General features: G+C 44.3%; 1 protein-coding gene and 1 pseudogene across 5 annotated transcripts in view; both read left to right on the top strand.

The window, feature by feature from the left end:
- Positions 1 to 12,505, top strand: part of SRGAP3 (SLIT-ROBO Rho GTPase activating protein 3) — a 336,629-nt gene that overhangs the window by 128,454 nt on the left and 195,670 nt on the right. The window lies entirely within an intron of this gene.
- LOC118538287 (spermine synthase pseudogene) lies at positions 8,688 to 10,122 on the top strand (annotated as a pseudogene).

The raw sequence follows: 12,505 nt of genomic DNA on the forward strand, positions 1-12,505 counted from the left end.
TGAAGTCCATGTTTCCAAGGGGGTTTCATGACTGTTGTGCTGAGAATAGATGATAACAGATGTCATTTCCATTTCCTCCCTGGATTATTTCTATTTCTCTTTGAGGACAATCAGAGAGGTTTCGTGGAGAACATCATTATTTAAGAGCACGGGCTCAGGAATCAGACTCCCTGAGTTCAGATCCGGGTTCCGCCACTCACTAGCCCTGGGATCTTAAACTATTTGCTTAATATGTGTAAGCCTTTTCTTCCTCATCATTAAAATGCAGATAATCACAACACCTGCTCTACGAAGTGGGTTTGTTGTAAGGATGAAATGTGATAATGCTCATGGAGTTTAGCAGAGCACCTGCTTTTCTTTTATAGCTGATTCTTTTTAATTGTGGTAAAATATAAAATTGACCATTTTAACTCTTTTTAAGTGTACAGGGCAGTGGCATTAAGTACATTCACTTTCTTGTGCAGCCATGCCGACCATCCACCTCCAGAGCCTCTTTTCATCTTCCCAAACTGAAACTCTGTCCCCATGAAACACTAACTCCCCATTCCCTCCTCCCCCAGGCCCTGGTAGCCACCATTCTACTTTCTGTCTCTATGAGTCTGACTAGGATAGGGACCTCATATAAGTGGAATTACACAGTGTTTGTCTTTTTGTGACTGGCTTATTTCACTGCTTAAGTTTCCTCCACGTTGTAGCATGTGACAGAATTTTCTTCCTTTTTAAGGCTGAATAATATTCCACTGTATGCATTTACCACATGTTTATCCATTCATCCACTGATGGACATTTGGGTTGCTTCCACCTCTGGCTATAGTGAATCATGTATTTGTGTTCTGTAAGCACTGGACTTATCTTTGCCGTAATTTTGATCCTGATTTGTATAAGTGGTGGGAAATGGTAGGTACTCCGGACCAGGAGGCAGGAGATATAAATTCTAGATTTGCATGAGGCCGACTCATTTACTCAGTCTGAGCCTCAACTCTTTCATCTATGAAATGGTGATGCTAATGCCTACTTCAGGGGTCTTGTTATAAAAGTTTGAATTAGGGGGCGCCTGGGTGGCTCAGTAGTTGAGCTTCTGACTCTTGATTGCAGCTCAGGTCTTGATCTCAGGGTGGTGAGTTCAAGCCTCACGTGGAGCCTACTTTAAAAAAAAACAACTCAAATTAGATATTAGAGCTATGCTATCCAATATGGTAGCCACCAGCCTACCAAGCATTTGAGATGTGGTTAGTCTGAATTATGACATGCAGTACATGTAAAATACACTCATATTTTGAAAACAGTACAGAATAAAGGGAATGTGAAATATTCCATAATAATTTTTATATGGGTTACTTGTTGAAGTAATGATGTTTCGGATGTATTGGATTAAGTAAAATATATTATTAAAATTAATTTCACCTCCTTTTATTTTTAATGTGGCTACTAGAAAATTTGAAAAGAAACGTGTGGCTTGCTTCATATTTTCATTGGACACCTCTGGGCTAGATTTCACCGGGCATTTTCAGCCTAGGCTCAGCAATTTTCTGGGTGTTCCTCCCACGCTTAGTTAAGGGTCTGAAAGGAGATTCTCTCCCAGAGCTCCAGGCGGACAAATGATTTACATCACTAAGGTGCTGCAGTCTAGATGGTGATCAATGTTTATGGCCCATGGAAGCTTAAACAAGCCGAGAGAATAGGTTCAGTCTTGCCGCAAATAACGTCCAGCCATTAACGTGCAGCCTCCCGGTTCCCTCTACAAAGGGAGGTTTCAGCGTCGCCACTCTGCTGGGATTTGTGATTTAGCTCCATGTTCCCCAGTGACAATAGATTTCTTCATTTCAAAGCCTAACTCCTACGGAGGCTGGGGCTGTGGGGGTGGGGGGTGGGGAGTGGGGGGGGTGGGGAGGGCAGGCGATTTCCCAGCTCAGGCCTCTGTGTATCACTAATTGTATTATCACAGTTTCTTTAGGGAAAAACCATGCTTTCATTTAGGACTTTAAAAAAAAAAAAACAAAAAAAAACCCCAGACCCTAGGGAGAGTTAAGATCCGTTTGGTACAGTGTTTGGGTGAAATTTTTTCCCCCTATGGGGCAGGAGAGAAAAGAATTTCTATTTTGCAGCTGGAGGAGAGCTTTTGTGTACGCACCCCTCCCTCTTCTCTCATTTTATCTCTCAACCGATAGGATATTCAGGGAGCTGAGGCAGTGTAGTGTTCAACAGAAATAGAGATAAAGTTCAGAGCCGAATCCCGTGGAAGCAGAGATAGGTCCAGCTCAGCTCCAGCCGGAGGGTGCAGGAGACTAGGTGGGAGTGTGGGGGGTGTGGCTTCCCCTAGGCCAGTGAGCTGCCCAGAGCTGAGAGGCCGTGCCCTAAGGTTTCCACTAATGTATTCTATCATCCAGGCAGACCCTTCTCCACTTTTCCTGAGTGGCACAGAAGGCCCTGCTCCCTAGGACTTTTGTCACATGTGATCTTCTGCCTTGGGGTCTAAATAGTTTCCAAGATGAGTACCCGATGCTTCATGCCTTCTTGCATTCACAGTTAGGGTGGTGGTCTCCCAGTGAGGGAAATCCCAGATCCCATGAGTGGGCTGGGTTGGTGGAAGCAAGCCTTTCCTAGAGACATCAAATTCTATGTGAGGTCTGCTTCCTCCTGTTTTGGTGGGGGAGGCTCAGATGGAAGGGAGATATACTAGCTGAGCAGTCAGGAGACCTGGCTCCATCAGGGTGTAAGCCACTTTGGCACACCCTGGTCTTTGGGTCTTCATCTGTAGAATGAGGAAACAGTTCCAGCCCTGCCTACCCTGCAAAGTTGTTCTGAGGACCAAATGAGACCCTGGTTATGAAAACAATTTGCACATTTTATTTATTTATTTATTTATAAAGATTTTATTTATTTATTTAATTGACAGAGACACAGCGAGAGAGGGAACCCAAGCAGGGGGAGTGGGAGAGGGAGAAGCAGGCTTCTGCCGAGCAGGGAGCCCGATGCGGGGCTCGATCCCAGGACCCTGAGATCATGACCTGAGCTGAAGGCAGACGTTTAACGACTGAGCCACCCAGGTGCCCCCAATTTGCATATTTTAAAGGGCTGTGTGAACTCAGGATATTATCTTTGCTTTTTCTGCGACACCTTGCTTAATGACTTAGTGAGTTAGTTTACAAATATTTTTATGCCCTTACTATGTGCCAGGCATGAGCTAGGCATGGAGGATACAAAGGTGAGTGAACACTTTGCCTGCCCTTATGGAGCTCATGGCCCAATGGAGGGGAAAGGCTAAAAGCAGGTAATTACAATGCAGAGGATAAGAGCTAAGGGAAGGGTAAAGTCAGGGGCTGCAGGAACACAGAAGTAAGTGATCTATCCCAGCTTTGGTGATTTGGTAGGACTTCCTGGAGGAAGTGACTTTTAAATGGAGTTGCAGGGATGAACCGATGTGGTAAGTTTTCAATAAATATTTGTTGAATGAATCAGATAATTAAACATGCTGGTAGCTTCAAGGATAACAGCCCCAGTGTTCATTTAGCAATTTATCATAGGAATCTGACTCAGAGGTTAAGTCATTCCCTAAGGCATATGCTTTCTTCACCCTCTAGAGCTTGTCTGGAAAGAGGCTCAGCTGAAGGCTGTGGGCCACCAACCCTGCAGGCAGCCGGGGAACGGTGCCGAGGTTCTCGAGTGGGGAACGTACGCTGGCAGGAGAAAAAATAGAGGTGTACACTGTGAGACCCAATATCAAAGGCCTGCACGCTCAGTGGTGAATCAGGCAGAATGTCAGCTTGGGGCTTCCCACTGAGCGAAAGAAGAGTTTCGAAGGGGTGGACGGAGCTGGGGTAGGAATCTAGGAGAGGGCTCAAGGATGAGGCAGATGGGCAGTTTCCATCTGGAGGTCTGAACAGGGGCGGTAAACCTCTGCTGCAGGTAAGGGTCATGGAGAGGGCCCAGGTCTTTGCCAGAGCAGGGATGGATAGTGAAAGTCAGAGTTATGCTTGTCCTGGGGCCTCCTCAGGTGAGTTTTCAGCCCCCTGGAACGGGGGGCTCAGAAGGTGATTAAGGCTTGACTTCACAGAAAGCCTGGTGTTTGGATTAGCTGGTGTCTTGGGAGGAGACTGAGCCTTTAGGTGGTCCAGCTGTGGGGACAGGAGAGGCCGAGTCCAGAAGATGAAGTGGGAGCTGACACCACCCTCTCTTCATCAAGGAACAGTCTCCAGAGTCCCCAACCCAACTGATGCAAGGGTGAGCTAATTTGGCCTCCGCTCCCACCATACCAGTTTCCATGGATACATTTCAAGCCTCAGTCTGGTCATCTTCAAAAGCATCAAAGGCAGCAAACCCCATCCGTGCATAATCTTTTGTTATAGCCGCACAAATAGCTTTTGTAACAGCCCTTCCCCCATCCCTCCCACCCATCCTCCTAACCAAAAAAACTGGCTTAATTTGTGGCACAGTCATCCACTGACAGAAGCATTGGACTTTTTCTGGAAGTTTTGAAGACCTGAGTTTGAATTCCAGCCTTGTCATTTGTAAAATGCAAATAATAGCACCTAGGGCATAGAGGTGTAGGGATTAAATAAGATAAATGTATCTGAAAATGCCTAGCACATTGCCTAACTAAATGTTAGTTTCTTTCCTCTCTTTCTTTGTCAGTTGCGCCACTCAGAAATCAGGGTTCTCAGCACCCACAATCCTTGTACAGCATCCCCTTGTGTGTTTCATGCACTTGATACTGAATAAGCTGTCCTTGACATCAGTTCACTTCCCCTGGTGGCTAACATCTAGTGCTTTGACTGGAGCCCCATGGGGGGGGGGGGTCTCTCAACCGTTCTCTCTGCTGGCCCCCAAGTTTGGGAGGAACCGGTTATAGGGCCCTGAAGGTAAATGGGCCAGTGTCTTTCTCTCCCTTCTTGAGGCCAAGTCTTTGCTGGGAGCGTGCAAAGGCACACAGAGGTGGGGGAAGCTCCTTGCCTCCTGAGAGTCTGTTCCAGCAGATGGCTCTGCTGCAGTTCTGCTTAGGAGGTTAATGGACACCAGATGTCTGGGCAGGCAAGCTTTCATTTTCTCCTGGAACCACTTAATTTGGCTGAACATCTGCCTTGGCTTCCGGGCTTTTCCGTCACCTGAGCTTCAACACTGGTTCAGTCACCACCAGTGGACATCAGAGGAGCTCCCTTGCCCCTTTCCTTACTCAGGGTCTTGGGGTATACTAGCCTGATTTGTGAGAGGTAGAGGTGGTGGTCAAGAGGGGACAAGAGTGGTCCATGGTTGCCTCCTGTCACTGTCCTTCATGTTTGGTCTGTTGTCATTGGGCCTTCTTGTTGGAAAACCAATTTTAATCCAAAAGAATGGTGTCTGCCTGATTAGAGAATATGTCTATCTGGACCAGCACTGGCTGGCTGTCAAGGGCAGGGAGGTGGGGGACAGTCTTTGGAAATGACTTGAAGGAGGTACCTCCATGCTCACCCCTCTTCCTGCTCCATGGCCTTCACTGATGCATTTCTAAACCATTGATGGCTGATGATCTCAGGGGGCAGTTGAGACTTGAATTGTGCTTTGAAAGTACCATTTTGTTGTTGGTATCACTGGTTTAAGCATTGGCATGTGTCAGAGTGACCTGAGGAGTTTAGTAAGGCACAGACTGCTGGACCCCACCATGTCAGTAGGTCTGGGGTGGAGCCCAGGAATCTGCATTTGAAGCAAATATTACAGGTATTGATGATGCAGGTGACTTTACACTATTCCAAGCAATGTGGCCTGGAACTCTGTCTTTTGGGGTTCTGGAATTTCTTCTGCTTTCTATTTCAGGGATGCACATACGTATTCATGTTTGTTTGTTTGTTTGTTTGTTTATCCCCTTCTTTGCCTGGGAAACTGCTTATCCAATAAGATCCAGATCAAAAATCACTTCAACTGTGAGACCTTTTCTGAACACCCTTTTATTGGGCAGATTGACTTCCTCCTTTTCTTCCATAGCACTTTGCAGGTACTTTTATAGGACAGCACAACTCACATTAATCATGGGCTTTTATGTGCTCCTTGAGGGCAGGGAGCTCATCCTCTTCATCTTTCTATTTATCCTAGAACATAGCATAATATCATGTCATAGGCACCAATAAATATTTATTGACTGAACACAATAATCCTTGTGGTAAATAGGGTCTTCATAAAGTATATTCAAATAAGACAATTTTAGTTTTGATAATATAGCTTATTTATCTTAAAAACAAAATATATTGTGACATTTAAAGGACAAATAATTTTCTTCTCATGGTTCATGGCTCTAATCCTCAAAGGACACAGTTTACTACCTTTCTGGCTAACGCTTTTTTCATCCAAGCACATAAATGATGCCTTGCATGTAACTGCCATATTATCAGCCCCTGCTTTAATCAGTTTGCTTTTATTTATTTATTATTAAAAAAAATTTTTTAAGTAGGTTCTGTACCCAACGTGGGGCTTGAGCTCATGACCCCAAGATTAAGAGTTGCATGCTCTCCTGACTGAACCAGCCAGGCGCCCTAATCAGTTTGCTTTTAAATGCCATTTTCATGGTTACTAGCCAACCTGTAACCTATGTGGCATTTTGTAGTTCCTAAGGCCTTTTTTTGAAGCCTTGATTTTTTTCTTAAACATCTATACTTTAATGTCTAGAGTAATATTGGCCTCCTACTTCTTTTTTGTCATAGTTCCTCTGTTTAATACCTCCAGCTGCTTTCTTTCTCAGTGGCAGGTTTCCAGTGGACAGGTATCACATGTTTGCAATTGTTTTTGGACAGGGCTTGGCACATCCAGTCATAATGAAACATATAGAGTGTTAAGACACTTTATAAAACACTTTCTCATCAGCCATGCTTTGAGGTGGAAATACTATTATTTCCCCTTTAGGGTCTCACCAGCTAGTAAAAGACATAGCCAAAATTTGAAGGCAATTTTACTCCCTTCTAGATTCCATGCTTTCAAAAATAATCATTGCAGCAATACTTATAATAACAAACAAAGGCACAACCTATGTAATGTCCAACAGGAAGAGAATAGCTAAGTGTTGGATGGCATCTTAGTCTGCTCAGGCTACTCTAACAAAATACCATGGATTGGGTGACTTAAAAACCAAACATTTATTTCTCACCGTTCCAAAGGCTGGGAAGTCCAAGATGAGGGTGCCAGCATGGTCAGGTTCTCAGTGAAGGCTCTCTTCCTGGCTTGCAGATGACTGCCTTCTTGCTCTATCATCACATGGTGGGGAGAGAGAGAAAGAGAGGGAAAGAGAGAGTGTGCACGCAGGCAAGTGAGCATCAGAGCTCTGGTCTCTTCCTCTTTTTACAAGGACACTAATCCTCTCCTGGGGGCCCCACCTCATCATGACCTTATCTGAATCTGATTACCTCCCAAAGGCCCCACCTCCAAATACTAGCACATTGAGGGTTAGGGCTTCAACAAAGGAGCATGGGGGCAGACACATGCATTTAGTTCCTAACAGATGGTCACAGCCATTTGATGGAATATTACTCAGTCCTTAGAAACAAGGCCTCTGAAGGCAATATAGCAATATGTAGACGTTTTTATTGTCATGACAATGATGTGAAATGAGCAAGAGAAGAAACATGGGAAAATGAATGCCATTCAGTTGTTGGTGGGGGTGAAATGCCGTGATTTTTTCTTTTTTTAAAATTTCAGTCAGTGTTGCTAGAACATCAGTGTTGGAAAACAAAAACACAACACCAAGAACACCCTCCCCATCCCCCACCTTTGCCACTACGTATTTGCACTTTATTAATGCTTCTGAGGTGCTGATGAAGTGAGAACAACTTTCAGCTCCCAGAGAGCAAGTGTGTGTGCATGAGTCACAGGAGTGTGGTCTGACGCAGATGATTAAGGCTGTGGCAAATGCAGAATTAAGTAACTCTGATAACAGAGCCCTGGAGCATCCTTCTTGGAGATTAAACCTTTCAGGCTTTTAGCAGCTGAGAGGTGCTGGGGATCAGAGATAGCAGGCTTAGAAAGGAAAAGAAGGGGGGCACATATTAGATGGGGATGGGAAGGAAAATGCATCCCATTCAGGTTAGTGCTCTTTTCTGAAATTGGCTGTCGCCTGGAGTTTCAGTGGAAAGCGTACCATTATCTGGGGAGAGGGCAGTGTGTCTGCCTGCTTCCTGTCCTTCTCTTGCTTGCCTTCCTACAGGCTGGAGTTTGGTTTTGTGTGCTGGCCTATTCTACCAGCTTGTTTGTGTGTGAGTTTCCATCCTCACTTGCTGACTGATCCTGTTTTACATTTGAATGACCTTCAAAATGTAAGGGCGGTTTTAGGCCTTTCTGAGAAGAGGAGGGACTGGCTTCTCTTCTTCCCTTTCCTTGCACCTATTCATTCAATACATATGTAGTTTGCCCCTTTCTTGTGCTGGCCACAATGCTAGGTGCTGGGAATAGATAGAGATACGGTCTTTGCCTTCATGGAACTTAAAATAAAATATTGGTTATTCAGGACTGGCTACACACTTTGCGGGGCCCGGTACAAAATGAACATGCAAGGCCCCTTATTTGAAAATTATTACGAATTTCCAGACAGTGCTGGCAGAGCACCAAACCAAGCACCCTCCTGAGCGCTGGGCACTAGGTAGCTTGTATGTATGCAGTTTGTGTATCCAGGAAGCTGGCCCTGAAGTTGTTTCTTGCAAGCACATCGCAGAAGAAGAGGGATTTAGGGCCGCAGCCCTACATGCCGTGCGGTCCCCCAGTCTCCCGCGGCCGCCTCCCCCAGGAATGGCACAGGGCCTCTCCTCACTATGGCAGCAGCACGGCACGGCACGCTCGACTTGAAGCTCGGCGCCAAAGCTGATGGCGAGACCATTCTAAAAGGCCTCCGGTCCATTTTCCAGGAACAAGGGATGACGGAGTCGGTGCACAACTGGCAAGACCACGGTTATCTAGCGACCTACATCAACAAAAACGGCAGCTTTGCCAGTTTGAGAATTTACCCACATGGATTGGTGTTGTTGGATCTTCAGAGTTATGACGGTGATTCGCAAGGCCAAGAAGTTGACAGTCTTTTGAACAAAGTAGAAGAAAGAATGAAAGAATTGAGTCAGGACGGTGCTGTGCGGGTGAAGTGATTACCATCCATAATTCGGGAGGAGCTATCGACAGATACTGGCCCACTGCTGATGGTCGCCTGGTTGAGTATGACATAGATGAAGTGGTGTATGATGAAGATTCACCTTATCAGAACATTAAAATTCTACACTCGAAGCAATTTGGAAATATTCTCATCCTTAGTGGGGATGTTAATCTGGCAGAGAGTGATTTGGCGTATACCCAGACCATCATGGGCAGTGGAAAAGAAGACTACAGTGGCAAAGATGTGCTGATTCTTGGGGGTGGAGACGGGGGCATATTATGTGAAATAGTCAAACTGAAACCAAAGATGGTCACTATGGTAGAGATTGACCAAATGGTGGTTGATGGATGTAAGAAATACATGCGGAAAACATGTGGCAACGTCTTAGACAATCTTAAAGGAGACTGCTATCAGGTTCTAATAGAAGACTGTATTCCAGTACTGAAGAGGTACGCCAAAGAAGGGAGAGAGTTTGATTATGTGATTAATGATTTGACAGCCGTTCCAATCTCCACATCTCCAGAAGAAGATTCCACAAGGGAGTTTCTCAGACTGATTCTTGACCTCTCAGTGAAAGTACTGAAACAGGATGGGAAATACTTTACACAGGATAACTGTGTCAGTTTGACAGAAGCCTTGTCGCTCTGTGAAGAACAGCTCGGGCGCCTGTATTGTCCTGTGGAATTCTCAAAGGAGATCGTCTGTGTTCCTTCATACTTGGAATTGTGGGTATTTTACACTGTTTGGAAGAAAGCTAAACCTTGAAGACCAATCTCTCCTAATCATGTGTGCTGCAAATAGCCTTCCTGACCTTCATATGCTGTACATGACATCGAAATGAGTCAGGCAATTGATTGTGATTTCCTTCAAGTTTTCTTTTTTTAATTATTATTTTTAATTTAAACAAAGCAAATGGAAACTGTATATTTTGATGCGCTAGGGTGTTAATTTTTTTGAAAGTCAGCTGAAGGATGATTAGACAGCGCAGCGAAGGCTGCTAAATGCACTGAACCCCTAGAATGTGATTTTTGTTACTTTTTTTTGTGTGTGTGGGGGGGGGCTTTTTGTTTTTGTCTTGGTAGACTTCGAATTTGGTTGTTTGGAGGAATGAACATCATTGTTTTGTTCTGGAGGGGAGTTCTTTGATGGTGTTTCTTTACCCCAAAATTGACTTAACTATTAAAATTTGGTGCTTATAAGAAAGAGTTAAGAAAAAAATGAATAGCAATGCTTCGATTAAAATTATAAATGGGAAAAAAAAAAAAAAGAAGAGGGATTTATTCCTTCTTTATTGGCCCAGTCTTCCTTATCACTGTGTGCAGAAATCGAGCAGCCTCAGAAGAAGTGTTACCTTTGACTCAGTGGGCCTGCATAGAGAGACAGTAGAACACAGATAAAAGACAGTGTAAATATATATTTTTTAAAGATTTTATTTATTTATTTGACAGAGAGACAGTGAAAGAGGGAATACAAGCAGGGGGAGAGGGAGAAGCAGGCCTCCTGCCGAGCAGAGAGCCCGATGCAGGGATTGATCCCAGGATCCTGGGATCATGACCCGAGCTGAAGGCAGATGCTTAACGACTGACCCACCCAGGCGCCCCGTCAGTGTAAATATTAAATACCTTTTCGTTGTTTGACACATGCAACTAGGCCACATGGACATCCATAGAACGTTCAACTTCTCTGAAAATATCTGGCCATAATCAAATATATGATAAAGGAAATCTTTACCATCCAAAGTTTTGTCCTTGGAAGCAAATACATGGGCAGTGATCAGTCTAATTACTCTGGGCCTGAAGGGTTTTTTTGTTGTTTGCTTTCTTGATTTTTGAGAATAGTTTTCTTTTTCTTTTTTTTCCCCCAAAGATGTTATTACCAAAGATAATGTATTTTATGCAAATTTACCAGAAAGCAACTGTTCAGTAAATAACAAGATTATACCAGTTTACTGGTAAGTGTACTTAATCCCTGAGCAATAGGCTTTGGTAGAATGCCGGTTTAGTGTGGTGATGCAGAGGAGGGAGTTTACCTGTTTCTAGCAACAGCCACCTAGCGGAAGGTAGTAATAGAACTAACAGTACCTACAAGAGGGTAGTTTCACATCTCTCAAAGTGTCCTCTAGAATATTAATTTTAAGGGAGAGATTCTACCTAAATTGGTTAATTTGATTCTGTTCTCTCTTGAAGATTTACCATTCATGTGACAGTCCCATGGCAGTGAAGAAGCCGTTAACACTTTCAACACAACATTATGTGATTGTGACACCTGTTTTAAAGAGTAATAACTAGCAACTATATCTCTATCTATGGATATCTATATAGTTATATAGATAATATATGTATAACTCTAGCAATCTATGTATAAAACGGATTCTGAAGACTATGCTGTGGGAGACATTGGTGATGCACTTATAGACTTTTAAGATGCGTGGTCTGGGGTCACGGGGTCTAGGTTTGAGACCCACTCACAACCATGAACAAGTTACAAGGCCTTTCAGAGACTGTTTCCCCGCCCGTTAAGTAATAATACCTGCATCACACAATCGTATAGATTAAATGAGACACTAGGTCTGAACATTTTGTAAACCGTTCAGTTGTCCTGCAAAACACTTCATGGTTACTGAAACGATATTGAAATAAATAGGAACTATTGTCTTATCTGCGAGTGAGTAAACTGAGGCCTAGAGAGGTTAAGAAGGGTATCTGGAGTTCAGAGCCACAAAATGGCAAAGACAGTCTCCTCATGATATATTTTAAACCAGCTCTGCTTGTAGATTTTAGTTTAGAAAACAGGCTACCTCTTTGCCTGATGAAGCAGCCAGCGGCGGATGTTGGCATCAAAAGCCTAACTTTTCCTTCCAGCTTTGACATCTGATGTTAGCAGAATGTTGAATTCAGAGGTGACAGATTTCAAGAGGATTTGTCTCCTTTGCAGGCCAGCACACCCTGTTATCTATATGAATCTCTTCTTCTTTTTTTAAAAAAGATTTTATTTATTTATTTGACAGAGAGAGAGAGCAGAAGCAGGAGGAGCGGGGGAGGGAGAAGCAGGCTCTTCGCTGAGCAGGGAGCCCAATGTGGAGCCCAATCCCAGGACCCCAGGATCATGACCCGAGCGAAGGCAGACGCTTAACCAACTGAGCCGCCCAGGCGCCCCTATGAATCTCTTCTTCACTGAAAACCAGCAGTGAGGGCGATTTAAAAGAGGAGGTAGCTTTTCCTGTCAGGAATGACGGGGGCTTGGTGTGTGTGATTTATTGAAGGTGTGCCCTTCAGGAAAAGCCTGTAAGGGGAGAGGGCCTCAGGAGAGGGTAGAGGGAGGAGCTGAGGGGGAAGAGGCCTTAAGTCTAGCCTTGGCTTGATTCCTTGGGGGCTGCAGAATTAGTCATATTACTGAGTTGTTCCCTGGATG

The sequence above is a fragment of the Halichoerus grypus genome, chromosome 1 (genome assembly GCF_964656455.1).
Source record: "Halichoerus grypus chromosome 1, mHalGry1.hap1.1, whole genome shotgun sequence".
In the NCBI taxonomy this organism is placed as follows: Eukaryota; Metazoa; Chordata; class Mammalia; order Carnivora; family Phocidae; genus Halichoerus; species Halichoerus grypus.